The sequence below is a fragment of the Lygodium microphyllum genome, chromosome 24, assembly GCF_053477565.2.
Source record: "Lygodium microphyllum isolate KBCC chromosome 24, Lygodium_microphyllum_v1.1.10, whole genome shotgun sequence".
NCBI lineage: Eukaryota > Viridiplantae > Streptophyta > Polypodiopsida > Schizaeales > Lygodiaceae > Lygodium > Lygodium microphyllum.
The window spans coordinates 112875977-112892322 of NC_141158.1; the positions used below are offsets into that span (position 1 = coordinate 112875977).

The 16346-nt window shown below is 40.5% G+C and overlaps 1 pseudogene; it reads right to left on the reverse strand.

Moving 5' to 3' along the window:
• Positions 1–1805: 1805 nt before the first annotated feature.
• The window catches only part of LOC148015531 (wall-associated receptor kinase-like 20), a 172114-nt pseudogene continuing 157573 nt past the window's right edge, over positions 1806–16346 (reverse strand).

Here is a 16346-nt window from a genome sequence, read left to right on the forward strand (position 1 = left end):
CTCTCTCTCTCTCTCTCTCTCTCTCTCTCTCTTAGATAGATGAATTTCTTTTCTAATTGAAGATGTATGAGAGGAAATGATATTTTAATGGTTTAACATGTGCATGCATTGTGTATATTTCAAAGACACCCACAAATGCACATATACTATATAAATAGATAAAATTTCTTAATGAAATGATATTTTAATGGTTGAACATGTGGATGCATGCAAGGTGTGTATATTCTAAAAAACCTCCACATCTGTACATATAATTTTAAATAACACACATGTACACACATATATATGCACATATATGTGCAAATATATATTGTATAAATAGATAAAATTTCTTAATGAAATGATATTTTAATGGTTGAACATGTGGATGCATGCAAGGTGTGTATATTCTAAAAAACCTCCACATTTCTACATATAATTTTAAATAACACACATGCACACACATATATATGCACATATATGTGCAAATATATACTCATATATGCACATATGCACACATACATGTACACAGATAAACATACGAGCAAGAGAAAAAATACAAAGAGAGAGGGGACAGCTTGGAAAAATCACTAAGAAAGAGAGAAGAGAGAAAATAAAGGAGAGGAGAGAAAATTGAAACAAACTTATAAAATATAACATGCATGCATGCATACATACATATATACCCGTAAACCACATATTCAAAAATTTAAAAATTTTCATAAAGTTTTGAAATTCCTTATGTGCAGATTAATATTTGGGCACATGGTCAAATCTTATCCCCTTATTTGAAGTTGAATTTTTTCCTAGATACTATATAAGCAATCCCCCCAAGTCCCACTCTCAAATAGGGGGTTAAGATTTAGCCACTTGGTCAAATCTTTACTCCTTATTTGAAAGAGAAACTTGGGAGATTCCCAAATTCTCTAATATAGTATTACAAATACACACATACATACACACAACATGTACACATATGAGGTGAAAAAAGACGATAGATGAAAAACTTGGAAAAAAAAGAAAGAAGATCAGAGGAAGAGAGGACGCACACACTGATGAGGCCATATAAATGAAAACACATGCATGCACATGCACATACAATATGCACATATATGAGGTGAAAAAAATGAGAAGGAGAGAGAAAGAAGACATGCACACTTATTAGATCACACAAATTGAATTATTCATATGAAATATGCATATACATATATACACATATGCATATATACACACGTGTATATGCAGATATGTGTGTGTGTGTATGTGTGTGTTTATGTGTATATATATGTGTGTACACACACACACACACATAGAGGAGGAGAAAAAAAATAAAGGAGAGGAGATAGAAAAAGAGAGGGGAGAGAAAAATGATGAGCTTATGAGACCAGACAAATGGACACACACATTTAAATTCACACACACACATACATACATGATTGGCTTATGAGACCAAACAAATGGACACGTGCATATAAATTCACACACATACATACATACACGATTGGCTTCTTTGTGACTCAAATATCCATGAACCTTCTTGCCGCATGAAATGTGAACTAAAGCAAGAAGTCTCCTAATTGTTATTAATATCGGTGCTTAAAGCCCTGGTGTGAAGTACTAAAAGAACACTCGCACAAAGCATTAGGAGATTCTAGGCACACAACACCTAGTATCATTTTACCAAAGCAACATCAATTGGTATATTGGACCTAGCTTGACTTTCACCAAGGCAACCACACAAAAAGCAAAGAATGATGTGTTTTCTTTCATAGATCCACTCTATAATTAGATTAGCTAATTTCACATAGCCTCATTGTTGTGGCCTTTCAAACCATTGGCATCAAACTTGTCTCTCTCTCAAAGCTCCTATCTGCAACTTCAATAGTGGATATGATACTTTGAAGCTTCTCGACCACTTACTTCATGGAGGGCCTATCAAGGCTTTTCTCTTGTAAACAATCAAGAGCCAAATTGATAACATTCCTCATCGACTCAATTGCATATGTGGAAACCCCATCCACAAGCTCCAAATCGAGTGTATCATCTAGGCAATTCTTCTCTTTCATGGATTGGACCATAATTGCCAGGCTCAAATCATCTGGGTCCCTCCCAAAATCAATTGGCCTCTTAGAAGTCACAAGCTCCAGTAGGACCACACCAAAGCTGTATACGTCACTCTTATCTGTTAATTGATAGTTCCTATAATATTCAGGGTCTAGGTAGCCCATTGTGCCTTGGACACATGTCGATACATGCGTAAGGTCGGGCTTGACAAGGCGTGAGAGCCCAAAGTCTGCAACTCTTGCATTCATAGATTGATCCAAAAGGATATTGCTTGACTTCACATCTCTATGATAAATGGGTGGATATGCTGCAGAGTGTAGGTAAGCTAACACTACAAGATATAGACCTTATAACGACTTTTAAAGCGACGAAAATACAAACAACAAAATTTTCCCCCGTCGTCGCAAAAAGCGTCGTTATTGATGACACCATAGAATCGTCGCTATATGCGTCGCAAATGCGACGCATATAGCGACGGTTGCAGACAATTTGCGACGCTCATAGCGACGCCAATAGCGACGCGTGCAGTAAATTTGCGATGCAAATAGCGACGGTAACAAATTTTTTTTTTTTGTGGCAGGGCAGCTAGCACTGTGTGCTATATGAGAGCCATACAAAATAGTTTCTGCACTACTGCATATAAAGTGTTTGCAAACAAAAAGAATGTATACTGAAATCATAAAACTGATACATGAAATAAATGCATGATTGCATAAAATGCGATTGGTACAATCATGAAACGATATCACTAATACATAGAAAATGCCTACATAGATCGGGCGACTAAAAACTAAAGGTGTGTGAGCTCTAAGGATCCAAGGGCGAGCTACAAATCCTCGTCCCCCGAAAGCTCGTCCCGCTGCAAAGGAGCATCAAACGGATTCTGCAGAAAAAGAAACAACATATCAATCCACCATACAATAATGCATTCAAATATCTCATGGTAGCTATGGACAAGAAAGATGAGTGACTTACAGGGTCGCCGCGTCTATACAATCGGTCGATCAATGCCCTGAAACCGTGCCTCTCTGCATATCGAGTCTCAAGGCCTTGCGGATCGCGATTTGTAATGGAGTGCTACAAAGAAAACAAAATGCTAACTGTTAGAAACATGATTGTCAGTACAAAGAATATCTCAAAAAAACAAATAAGAAAAACAAAAGAGAAACTTACAAAGTCCTCCAAATATGTCCTGTGGCCGCGACTCCCAAGATGATGTACCGATCCGGCCTCGATTCGTGCCCTCGCCGCCTCCCGCTGCTGACTCCAACGTCCTGGCAAATTTGTAGCCTCCTCCCTCAGTCGGCGCCAGTCGTCTGCATCTAACCACTCGGGCTTTGGAGCCCCACTCTTGATTGCCTTGCGTGCGTCGGATCGTCTATGTGACATGTATGCACGCATGCAATCCATCATCTAGCCCGTAGAGAATCTATCCACTGTGGCTGGCACCGGGAACTCCTCGTGCAAGGATGCTACTATGTAGTCCTTGCTCCCCTCCAGTATGTTCCTCCAATGATCTAGGACGTTGTGCCGAAAAACTTGTTGGCACAACTCCCTCATGTGAGCCATCACCCTCCTCCCCTCATCATTCATGATGATGGCTCCTGACCTGCTATCCACTAGGTATCCATAACCCCTAGGAGTCTGCCTAAGATGGGCCCTCTCCCATCTCCGTCCACGCTCCTGGGCATATCTAGGAGACCCCTGTACATCTAGTGTACCGATGGGGGTACCCTCTCCCGGAGTGCCACTCAAAGGGGTGCCACCAAAAGGAGTGCCACCAAAAGGCGTGCCATCTGCCGACGGCTGCGCAAAAGCCGGAGTAACTGGAGTGGACGTCCCCACAAGTGTGACAAATCCTGGAGGTGATGCAGCTCCAGCTGAACGACGAGACGGAGACACCACGTTCGTGTCTCCACAGCAGCACCCCCCTGATCCTCATGCAGTCGCAGTCTCTCCCTCTAGCCCAAGTCACGAGCGTCGAGATCGTCTGCTCGAAGCTGAAACATCTGATCGCGCTGAAGCTGATCTAGCAAAGCGCCCTGACGAAGAACGAGACAGCTCCTGATCTGCCATCTCTCTGAATCTCGCGAGCTGATCTGGAGACATGCGTGCCATCATGTCCTGAAACTCCTCATCGCTCATCCCTCGACTCATCCTGAAAATGTCGATACCTGCACATATAAAAAATGATGTTAGAATAATCAATTTAAACTATACAAAGCACATTAATATAAATCATTTTTGAAAAATCCCTCTTAAAATGCATATCTTATCTAGCTTTATGGAAAATCTAAACAACGAATTGAGTAATACAATTCTCCAAGAATGAAGTATTCTATGGTCCTATGTTAATCTCCTGACACAACTCTGCATACACTGGAAGGTCGATAGACATGTCACCACAAAAGAACAAGTCTGCCTCGTTCTCAAAAAATTCTACGACTTCTGTATTTCCATCATTGTTAGCTCCAAGCTTGTGGCGGCCTCCACCCCTTGTAATATCGATCCCTCTATTTGCATATTTTCTTCATCTATGCTTGGAACATCGCTTTGATCATATACTCTCGCACCTCGAGGAGTTGAAGGTATAACATACCACCAACGAGGTTGTCGAGGGTTTGGATAGAAGATTACCTGTTCACAAATACTTACAAAGTGAGTTTAAACCATTGTGACATAAACCATGTCGTATTACAATTAGCAAGCAAATGACTATTTGTACCTGTTCACAATGGGCCGGCAACACAAAGGTGTCGTGCAAATCCATCCATTTTTTTTCGGAACCTATTTCAAGAAATCCAGATGGACCTCGTCGAACTATTGCTCCAGCTCCTCCAAGTACCACTTTGAACCACTGCACATCGAATAATATCATGGAGAAGCTACGGTAATCCACCGTAATAATACTTTGCAAGTTCCCAAAATACTCCATCTCATCCACAACCGTGTTCGGATCCATTGCTCATCGCCGGCTCTCTTGCTCAAACCTTGCCATGACACCACAATCCATTGTGGAGCACATTTGGTCAATACGCTCCACCCGAAACTGCCGTCTGCGCGACCACGCTGCACTAGATATTTTGTACTGCACATTGAAACACTCAAATTAGATGTAGCAAGAAAATTTAGATACGACACATTCTAAACCCCTCATTACCTTTGGACTACATCCCCTCGAGAACTCCCACTCCTACATTGAGACCTGTGTCCCTTCGCTGGATGTTGCAGTCAAGGCTCCATGCAACCATCGTGTTGACATAAACCGTGGCATCTCCTCCATGCGTTCGGGATATCGAATCGGTCGGTGATGCAAACTGCGTCGGAATTCAGCTCGCGCTTCCTCTCGATCTTGCCTTGCAATCTGGTACTTGGCGAGCCACGTCTCCATGGAGGCATGGCGCAACATACAAAAGCGATTCACCTTCTCTTCCATTGAGGCATCCATTCTTTTTTCTACCCCATTTCCAACCACCACATCTCCAGTCAACCTATCATCGTCCTTCAGCATCCATAGCATTTCATTGTCTGGTTCCACCGTTGGTAGCCATTGTGAGATATGCACTAACGCCTCTGACACCAACCAACCTTCCGCCATGCTACTTTTCGGACGAGCTCGTTGTCGCACAAAGCCTTTCAGGGTTTTCATGAAGCGCTCTAGGAAGAACATCCATCGCATATGAACAGGTCCAGCAATCTCCACTTCGTCCACAAGATGCACAAGAAGGTGAACTTGTATCGTGAGCATGCTAGTGGGCAGGTATTTCTCAAAGAGACAGACCGTCTCAACTTCTCCCCGCCTTGTGGATTCAATAGAGGACGTCTTAATCTCTTTCTGTGAGATCCATTGCACCAAAGTCGACAACTTGTAAATGGCCCCGCGAATTTTTGGAGTTAGGCATCCCGCGATCGCGATCGGTAGAACAAACTACCACAAATGAGAAAGCATTAAGAATAATGATCACTTTTCAACTTTCAAAATGTCCACGCTAATTAAAATCCATTCTGTTCACAAACCTGACATATCTTATGCCAATCATGGGATTTTAGCCCAGACATTTGGTCATCTTTACAAAATGCGGACCTGAGAGAACGCATCATACCCGTCGGAGTGCGGATAGACTTGATTACTTGCTTCACAATGCGCTCTTCTTTGGTAGACAAAACCCAGGGAGCACGAGGAAGCTGCACTCCCCCTTCAGCACTCAACTGCGGCCAAAGCGCCTCCATCTTACCTACCTCCTTTAAATCCATTCGTGACCCTATAGTGTCTCTCTTTCCTGTGATGTGGTCCCATAGCAAGCTGCCCACATTTTTGAAAATATGCATGGGATCCAACAAGTGGTTGACCTGTAAGTGGGTCCAATATGGCAACTCGTAGAAAACTGAGAACCGTCGCATTCCATTTGGATGTGATTCCGGGTTTACCATTTTCAGCTCATACCAGCTTGCAGCGTTCATACGTGCTGGAGGTCGTCCAAGAAAACCTTCCCTGAGTTCATGATCCTCTAGCAAGAAAGCGGCGTGTCCTTGATATACCATCTTCTTCATGGTTCGTGACCTTCGGGAGTCTAACTGTGGCCCACACAATGGACATGCATGATAACCTGAGGTAACCAGACCTGAAAGGCGATCCACGACCTAGTGAATACTTGATTGAATGAAATAAAATATAGATATTACCAGCGAGAACAAAGGTTTGCTCACCTGAGCACTCTCCCAATCCCAGAAAGTCATGCATCGTCCACATGAGAATGGCTCGAATGTTGGCTGACCGCCGACCATCGCGCTTGCTCATATCTTGCACCGTGACCCCCTCCTCCCACAAAATCTTAAGCCCATTGACTAATGGACGAAGATACACGTCCATATTTTTTACTTTGTAGCGGCTCGGGACGAGCAAGCTAAGGATGAGATGTCCTTTCTTCGTAGAAAGCCATGGAGGGATGTTGTAGTTGACAAGCACTATAGGCCACACACTGTAAGAAGTCGAGCACAGACCGAATGGGTTCACACCATCCATGGCGAGACCGAGCCGAAGATTCCTTGGCTCTCGCGCAAAGCCTGGGAAGGTAGAGTCAATGTGGCTCCATGCGCGCGAATCTGCTGATATTCGTTGAACTCCATCCATGGACCTATTCTGCACATGCCACGTTGTCAAGCTTGCCATGCCAGACGTGCGAAACATGTGGTTTATGCGGGGGATGAGCGGAAAGTGTCTGAGAACTTTTTGAGGGATGGTTTGCCCTTGCAAGTCCTGTCGATACCTGTGAGCACCACACTTTGGACATGTCTCCATAGTCTCGTATTCATCTCGAAACAATATGTAGTCGTTGATACATGCATGGATGTTATTGTAGTCAATGCCAAGCTTCCGTAAAACATGTCGTGCATCATCACGAGACTCAAGCATGGTATTTGCAGGTGGCAATATATGATATTTCAATAACCTGAAAAAAATCATAAAACACCTTGAAAAAACAAATGTTTGCAATAATACTGTTAAAAAAATAATCAATGAAGTCTGTGTGCAAGGTACCTGAATAACTCAGTCACACTCGTATCGCTCCAATCGTATTTTGCTTGCACACTTAAGAGTGCAAGCAATGTCTTCAACCGAGATACTCGGCACCCATCATATAATGGTATGGATGCTTCCTCTCTAAGCAGGTCAGATGTCTCAACATCCATGGGAATCAATGCATCGATCATTGCCTCCATCTCAGGCTCCAAGATTGTAGGCAGGTCGGGAAGGTTGTCTGTCTCCTCTGGCATTGACGATATAGATGGGCCTTGCGAGTGGTCGATTGGCTCCTGCAATCCATTAATCGCACGTCCACGAACTCTTCTAATTGGCTGCAAAGGGTGCACTCCCCCTTGGGTCAAGACATCACCCCCCTGGATACAAAATTTGCCAACAAGACCCAATCTTATTGTGTATGGTTTTCAATTAGCTTGAGAGTACAATGCATGAAAAATGCTAACTTCAAATTACAGTTTGCTAAAAATCCGCAATCGCCTGATCAATGATCTCAGATTGAAACTCGCCAAATCGTCGTACGTGTTCTATAGACAATCGGCGTTTTCGTCTAATTGCCAACTTGCATTGAGAGCAAGTACATGGGACACGCTGATTAAGATATGTCTCGCGGTCTTGAACAATAAGACCTTCTTCGTTTGCCATCTTATCTACATTACAGCAAACGAGGCTTAAATGCATAGCTTTATGGAGATGTACGTCAAGTTGCAAGTTGACCATAAATCTTGCATTGTATATAGTAGTTGAGAGATTTTCCGATGTTATATCTCGGCCTTGTATCATGCTCAACGATTTGTTTGTCCCAGTAGATAATTATTTGTTATATCTCGGCTTTGAGTATAAGTAATCCATTTTAAAATTAATGCGCGCCATCTATGAAATTTTATAACTATAGTAATAAAAATTTATTTCAATCAATTCTACTCATAGTCATAAGACCTGAGAGAAATTATCCTATACTCAATTTAAGGGTTTCTTCTTCTATAACAATACTTTTGGGTTCATTTTGATGAAGTACGTGGCCCATGGCAAAGCACATTGCATACCATTATCAATAAGTCTATTATCTTAAATTTCCTTTCCCTCCCTCTCCCTCTCTTTCTCTCCCTCTCCCTCTCTTTCTCTCACCCTCTCCCTCTCCCTCTCGTTCTCTTTCTCTCCCTCTCTCATTTCCTTCCCCTCCCTCTCCCTCTCCCTCTCCCTCTCCCTCTCTTTTTCTCCCTCTCCCTCTCTATCTCTCTTTCTCTCTCATTTCCTAAACAAGCAAAAAATAAAGTGATTTAAGCATCCTCCAAGCAAAAGGGAGAGGGATAGATACAATGCACTCTCCCTCTCTTTCTCTTTCTATCCCTCTCTCATTTCCTTCCCCTCCCTCTCCCTCTTGCTCTCTTTCTCTCTCATTTCCTCTCCTAAACAAGCAAAAAATAAAGTGATTCAAACATTAAACAAGCAAAAGGGAGAGGGAGAGAGAGAATGCACTCTCCCTCCTTCTCCCTCTCTTTCTCTTTCTCTCCCTCTCTCATTTCCTCCCCCTCCCTCTCTCTCTCCCTCTATTTCTCTTTCTCTTTCTCTTTCTAGTTCTTTCCCTCCGAGAGGAGTTGTTGGCTTTGTGCATTAGATAGTTGGAAAGCAATTTAGAAGACTAGAGGCAGCACTTGCAAAATTAAGGGCAGCAAGGATACAGAACAAGAAATGGTTTGACAAAAGACATAGATTGAGACCAAGAACCATACAAGATGGGGATTGGGTATTGGTTTATGATAGCAGTTTAGACAATCAACATAGTGTTATGCATAAAGTTTCCAAAAGATGGTTTGGACCCTATGTGGTAAGATAGGTGTTTGATAATGCTACTTATGCATTAAATGAGCTGGATGGGACAGCCATAAAACTTTCGGTAGTAGGGAAAATGATCAAATTATTCAAGAGGCCGGAATCTACTACCTATGAGTTGCGAGAATTGGAAGAAAATAGTGGCCATGATATAGGGGGTAGCCAGGAAGATATGGAAGATGAAGAAGTGAAGGATATGGTTGCAGATGATGAGGAGAACTCAGAATCTAGTGATAACTAGAATTTTGGCACATACCGGAGGATGTGCAGGTTCAGAGAGGGTGGATGTCGTGATGTATGTGGACACAGTGTGAAAAATCATAAAATGCATCATCATCCGACTTTCTTATTAATAAAGAGAGTCAATGTGATCTGAGTCATTAGTACTAGTGTGAGTGGCATGGATTATCCAAAAATACTAGATTCTTGGGTAATTTTAGCCTATTTTTTATCTTATTTATTGTAAAAATTCTAAAAAAGTTAGAAAAGCTTCTAGATTAGGATGGCATGGAAAAAGCAAGTTACTTTTTTAGCCAGTTATTGGATTTTTCATAAAAAAGACAAAGGGGCAAAATCGTGCATGTCGGGATCGATGTTAACAAGCTGAAAACTGCACTTTGAACTGGAAGAAGAAGAAGAAGTGATCCGAGAGATCCGTGACCAGGTGTCCAAGAGTTTTACACCCCCCCCTTTTGAAGCCAACAAACCCATCAAATTTAGGTTCCGAGCAGCAGAGAAGGAGCTGTTATTTTGATCCACATTCTTGGTCTATGAAGGAGCTCTAAGAGATCTAATGCTTGGAGAGTGCTTCTGAGTAGTTCTAAATAAAGGATTTCATGTTCTCTCAATACATATTGATTCAATTCATTGTGATTTGTCATTATTGTGTTTACCTCTTGTCTATTCTCTTTCTTCTCTTCCATCTTCTATCTCTACTTCCTTCTACTTCTAATCCTTGGTGGATTTGACCTTTCGACAAAAACCCCTCTGACAATGTGCGCACACACACACACACACACACACACACACAGACAAGCTTTCAATACATGGGCTATGGACAAATGTATGACTCAATGTATACAATTTATTCTTCAAGGCCTTCTACAAATGTACATTGGCATGGGACTCAAAAAATAGTGGCTTACTTAACCTTATTTCCCCAAAGTGTCTTCAATCTAAGGCTAAAAGAGAACCCATTTTTTCAAATCTATGGCTTTCACCCCTTTATAAAATAGCTTACCTCACCCTTGGATGCTATTTGGAAAGTAAACATGGTGGGAGTTGAAAGAACTCCCCTATCTTCTCCTTCTACCAAACATCACTGAGTGATGTGATGATGGCGTGGACTAGTTTCCCCTCTCCTTCTCCTGATGTTGTTGCACCCTTATCTCTTTCTAGTGGTTGCCTATTTCACCCTTTAGTTCTAGTTCTATCTTACTAGCTTGTACTAAATATAACACCTTTTTCTTAGATGATTTTTTTATTTTCTCTATGATTAGGAGGCTCCCTTAAGCTTCATTATAACTCTGAAAACTACTATTTTGCATGCCATACTTATTCTATTTTAACCCTAGGAATATAGCCGCCATGGATCTTCTTAGATCCTTGACTACCATAGAATAAGCATTTTTGCTTTGCTTATATTCTAGAAGTGTGCCTTTTTACTGGTATTTATGTAGCTCATGCCGGGAGTATGGTGGTCTTCAGCACCATTGTTCTTCATGATGGCCATTCCACAAGGGATAACACTTCCCTAGCCATGCCATCTGAGTTCATAAATAAAAAAATACACATGTAAAGGCAATAATTGTAATGGCTTGGATATATATACCTTCCCCAAACATTCTAGGATATTTCTATTTATTCACATTTAATAAAAAATATTTAATCACATGGCACATGTTGCTATTGTAGTCGTGATTCCTCGATTGGCATTGTAGTAATCGTTGTTCTGTGTGCTTACTATTCCCATTGCATTCTAGGGGCCATTCTCTTGCTATTAATACATGTAACTTTAACACTAACTCATTTTATGAGTATATTTAAGTAGCTCTTCTTCCCTTCATTGTCCTATAATTTTCCTGGCTCATCTACCTTAATGATAGGAAGTCTACCTAATGCTTCCCCTAGGTGATATCTTAATGTAGCCTCTATGCAATCTTTCATGACTTCTAACAAAGAAATCCATGGTTATCTCTTTTTATGGTCTAATATAAGGCAACTTGCTACCCTTGCTACATTCCAATAGCTATCTAACCCTCTACTTAAGGGCATGCAAACATACTCTCTTAGCCCGAGTACTTTGCCTCTACTCTCCTTCCATACTTCTATTGTAGAGTGTATTGTTTAAGGACCAACATTGACCATACTATCGGAAAAAGTTTTTTTTCTTTAACAATGGCCTAACATGTTTTTCTTTTTGCATGGAGCAAAATAAGGGAACATTTTCTCGTCTAAGTGACAAGGATAAAAACTAGGGATTGTTATGGACATCTATAATGCAAGTTAGAGTGCATAGTCCTTAGTAACTTTCTACCTATTTGGTTTGCAAGTATCAGACAATCCCTCTCTCTTTCAAGCTAATTTATACTTGTGTGTAATGTTTCTGGCAATCTCCGCGCTCCAATCTCGCAACCTTTCCTATTTATGATGTAAATTCCAATAGTAGTAAAAGAGTGAAAATCATTGTTAAAAACACACACACACACACTCTCTCTCTCTCTCTCTCTCTCTCTATGGTTGTGCAGTGAGCTACTGCAATGGAGCTACTGGCGGTGACCTTCTCTCTCTCTTTATGGTTGAGCTGTAATGAGCTACTACAATGAAGCTACAAGTGGTGACATTCTCTCCCTCCCTCCCTCCCTCCCTCCCTCTCTCTCTATTTGTAATATTTCCACACAATTAAAAATTAGTTGGTTAGTTCGAAAGTTAGTTAGTCAATTAATAAGTTAGTGAGATTACTAACTAAAGTAAAAACTGATGTTAATAATTAATGATTTTTATTTAATTAAAAATATATGTTTTTAAAAAATTTGAGAGTTGTAATCTGATATTTTTCTCAGATTGACAAGGACTGTAGCCACCCTTCACAGAAGTCACAATGTGAACGAGAGTTATGAGCCATATTAATCACTACTGTTAATGTGTATAGTATGGATGGTCCAAAAATATTAGATTTTTGGGCAAAAACTAGCATATTTTAGATATTATCCTAAAAAGATATGGAGATTTCTAGAACCTGATGTCATATTTAAAAAAAAGGCAAGTGATGTTATAGCTAGTTTTAGAGATCTTAAAAAAAAATAAAAGAGAGATTGGCAAAATCGCACACACCGCGATCGTAGTTTACAGGCAGTAGAGAGCACTTCGAACATGGAGAAAAAGGAGTGATCTGACAGATTTCTAATCAAGTGTCTTGGAGTTTTACTCCCCTTTCGAAGCTAATGGAACAATGAGATTTATGATTTGAGCATCAGATCATTGATCTTTCCAAGATCTCCTCCACAAAGAGCTCTTCCTCTCAACCACAACCCTTCTTCTCTTGTTTAGCTATAAATATGAGGCATGGGAGGCACAAGGTAGCACAAGGACACCCTGAGCAGCAGAGAGAGAGAGAGAGAGAGAGAGAGAGAGAGAGAGAGAGAGAGAGAGAGAGAGAGAGAGAGAGAGAGAGAGAGAGAGGAGTTACCCTAAGAGGTTACAAGGGAGAGAATTAGCTCAATTCCCCCTATCCCGGTCTTCAACTAAGCCATCTTCTCTTACGCTCTTCCATCTCAAAAAAATCCATTCCTTATCTCTCGAATCTACTTGCGGACGATTGCCCCCAAGTGGATAATGTCCTATGCGGATGGCAATCCTACAACCAGCAACGAAGCTTCAAGCGAAAGCATCAGTACTAATCCAATTGTGGTACTAGTCATAAGTAATATATTTCCAAAATGATAGATGATTACTTTGAATCTCGCATGAGATAGGTTAGGCTCTCCATACTTTTTCGTGTAGAATAGGTCATTGAAAAGGATAAATTGCATCTCAAATATTCAAAGTTGAAGTTTGTGAAGTGCTTGTATCAAGGGAAGTTAATTGCACCTAGTTGCTATGTGATGAATCCACACATAGCATAAGCAGCATATGGGACTCTAAAGTATTAAGCATCGATGAGCCTCCGATTAATCTTTAACTACGATAATACTTTTTAAGGTTCGTAGATGCACATAGACGGTACATACATGGGAGAGATTATGTGAACTTTACATCAATGACATGCGACTCCTTTGGAGAAAAGAGGATAAAGTCAAGATAAAATGCTGCATAGTAGGGAAAGGCTAAAAGATAAATGTTACTTAGAGAAGAGGCATAAATGCTCTTGCTAGATTGATTAACTTGCATTGAAATGATAGGACTTATGTTGTGTACAGTATTTGAACCCTTAGCATATGCCTTAGCCGAAAGAAGGGAATGTTAAGTAAATTTTAATGTTTGGTCCCAAGGGGGAGAGAAAATTTGCAATGGAAATATTATCGTGTCTATTCTTGCAATGCTTGGAAAAGAATACCATTGTTTTATTGGTTAATCGAACAACACGCTAAAAGATTTTACAATCAATTGATTGTTGGATTGTGGTTTGGATGACTATTCCAAGTACTTGTGTTTGATGGTAAATGCATGGCAGGGGTCTGTGATGACAAGTTACCATGGGAATAAAGGAAAGTTTTCTTGGACAATGATATTAGGACTGAATGCCTTGATTGTGCTTGATTCTTAATTGGATTAATTATGGAAGGATATTTTACACAGGTGGATCATCCCCAAGATTACATCACGTTTCAACCCGAGAGAGCACTGCTCGATTCACGGGCCGAAGGTTGAGAGGTGAAAAGGCCAACCACGGAAGTTGTGTCTCACTCCTAGGTCGCTTGGGGTCAGTGGAGCTCTGATATGGTGGAAGCAATGTTGCAAAGTTCAAGGTTTTTTTTGAGGGTCGTTGTTACTTGGGATCAACTGAAAGATGTTGTATGCGGACGATACCTTCCGCCAACCTACCTGACATTGAAGATGATTGAATTCTTCAAGCTCAAGAAAGGCAAAGCTGATTGTCCATGGACCTGAGTCCAGATCTAAAAAGAGAATAATTAGAAAATAAAGTTTTCGCAATAAAGGACCACTTCAGTCTGCTGAAAAGATTTTAGGACAATTTGGTTTAAAGAAGAAAATCCTGCCAAGGACGACTAGGAATCGTCTAACTCTAAGGGATAAAGCTTCACGTTGTTTCTATTGCAAGGAGTTAGGTCATTTCAAAAGGAAATGTCCAAAACACCCTAAACACCGATGCTCCGAATGCCACCACATTGGACATAACCACATCAATTGTCCCAATACGACTCAAAAGGAAACTTGACCTTACAAAGAATGAAATTGTACAAGCTCCAGTGATCCAGAATATACTAGAAACTTAGGAAAAACCTAGAAGATATTCATGAGATGTAACTACAACAAATGTTTCTCTTGTAATCCAAACTGGGATATATCAAATACAATAGGTTGTTTTAAAAGTGCCCATGCTTATGAGTGGTCAAAGTGTCGTAACGAATGCGTGATGGGTCTTACCCCATGGATTCCATAATGAAACCCCCAGTTTCTCTTGAGATGAAGCCATCTCGATTTCTCTAAGGGGAGGAGGATGTAATATTTTCACACAATTAATATTTGTTGATTAGTTCGAAAGTTAGTTAGTCAATTAATAAGTTAGTAAGATTACTAACTAACGACTAACTAAAGTAAAAACTAAGATTAATAATTAACTATTTTTATTTAATTAAAAATATATATTTTAAAAAAACCGAGAGTTGTAATCTAATATTTTTCTCAAATTGACAAGGACCGTAGTCACCCTTCACGGAAGCTACAACGTGAACGAGAGTTATGAGCCATAGTAATCACTAGTGTTAATGTGTATAGTATGGATGGTCCAAAAATATTAGATTTTTTGGCAAAAACTAGCATATTTTAGATATTTTAGATATTATCCTAAAAAGATATGAGATTTCTAGAACTGGATGTCATATTTAAAAAAAAGGCAAGTGATGATCTAGCTAGTTTTGAAGATTTTATAAAAAGAGAAAAAAAGAGATTGGTGAAATCATGCACGTCGCAGTCATAGTTTGCAGGTAGTAGACATCACTTCGAACAAGGAGAAAAAGGAGTGATCTGAAAGATTTCTAAACAAGTGTCTTAGGGTTTGGCTCCCCTTTCGGAGCCAATGGAACCATCACACTTATGATTTGAGCATCAGATCCTTGATTTTTCCAAGATCGCCTCCACAAAGAGCTCTTCCTCTTAGCCACAACCCTTCTTCTCTTATTTAGCTATAAATATGAGGCATGAGAGGCACAAGGAAGCACAAGGAGACCCCAAGAGGCTGAGAGAGAGAGAGAGAGAGAGAGAGAAGTTACCGCGAGAGGCTACAAGGGAGAGAGTTAGCTCAATTCCCCCCTATCCTGGTCTTTGACTAAGCCATCTTCTCTTACGCTCTTCCATCTAAAAAAATCCCTTCCTTATCTCTTGAATCTACTTGTGGACAATTGCCCCCAAGCAAAGAATGTCACATGTGGATGGCAATGCTATAACCAGTAATGAAGCTTCGGGCGAAGGCATCACTGCTAATCCAACTGCGGTACCGATCATAAGTAATATATTTCCAAAATGATAGATTCTTGCTTTGAATCTCGCATGAGATACATTAGGCTCTGCATAGTTTTTCGTGTAGAATAAGTCATTGAAAATGATAAATTGCATCTCAAATATTCAAAGTTGAAGTTTGCGAAGTGCTTGTATCAAGGGAAGTTAATTGCACCTAGTTGCTATGCGATGAATCCATGCATAGTATAAGCAACATATGGGACTCTAAAGTATTAAGCATCGATGAGTCTTT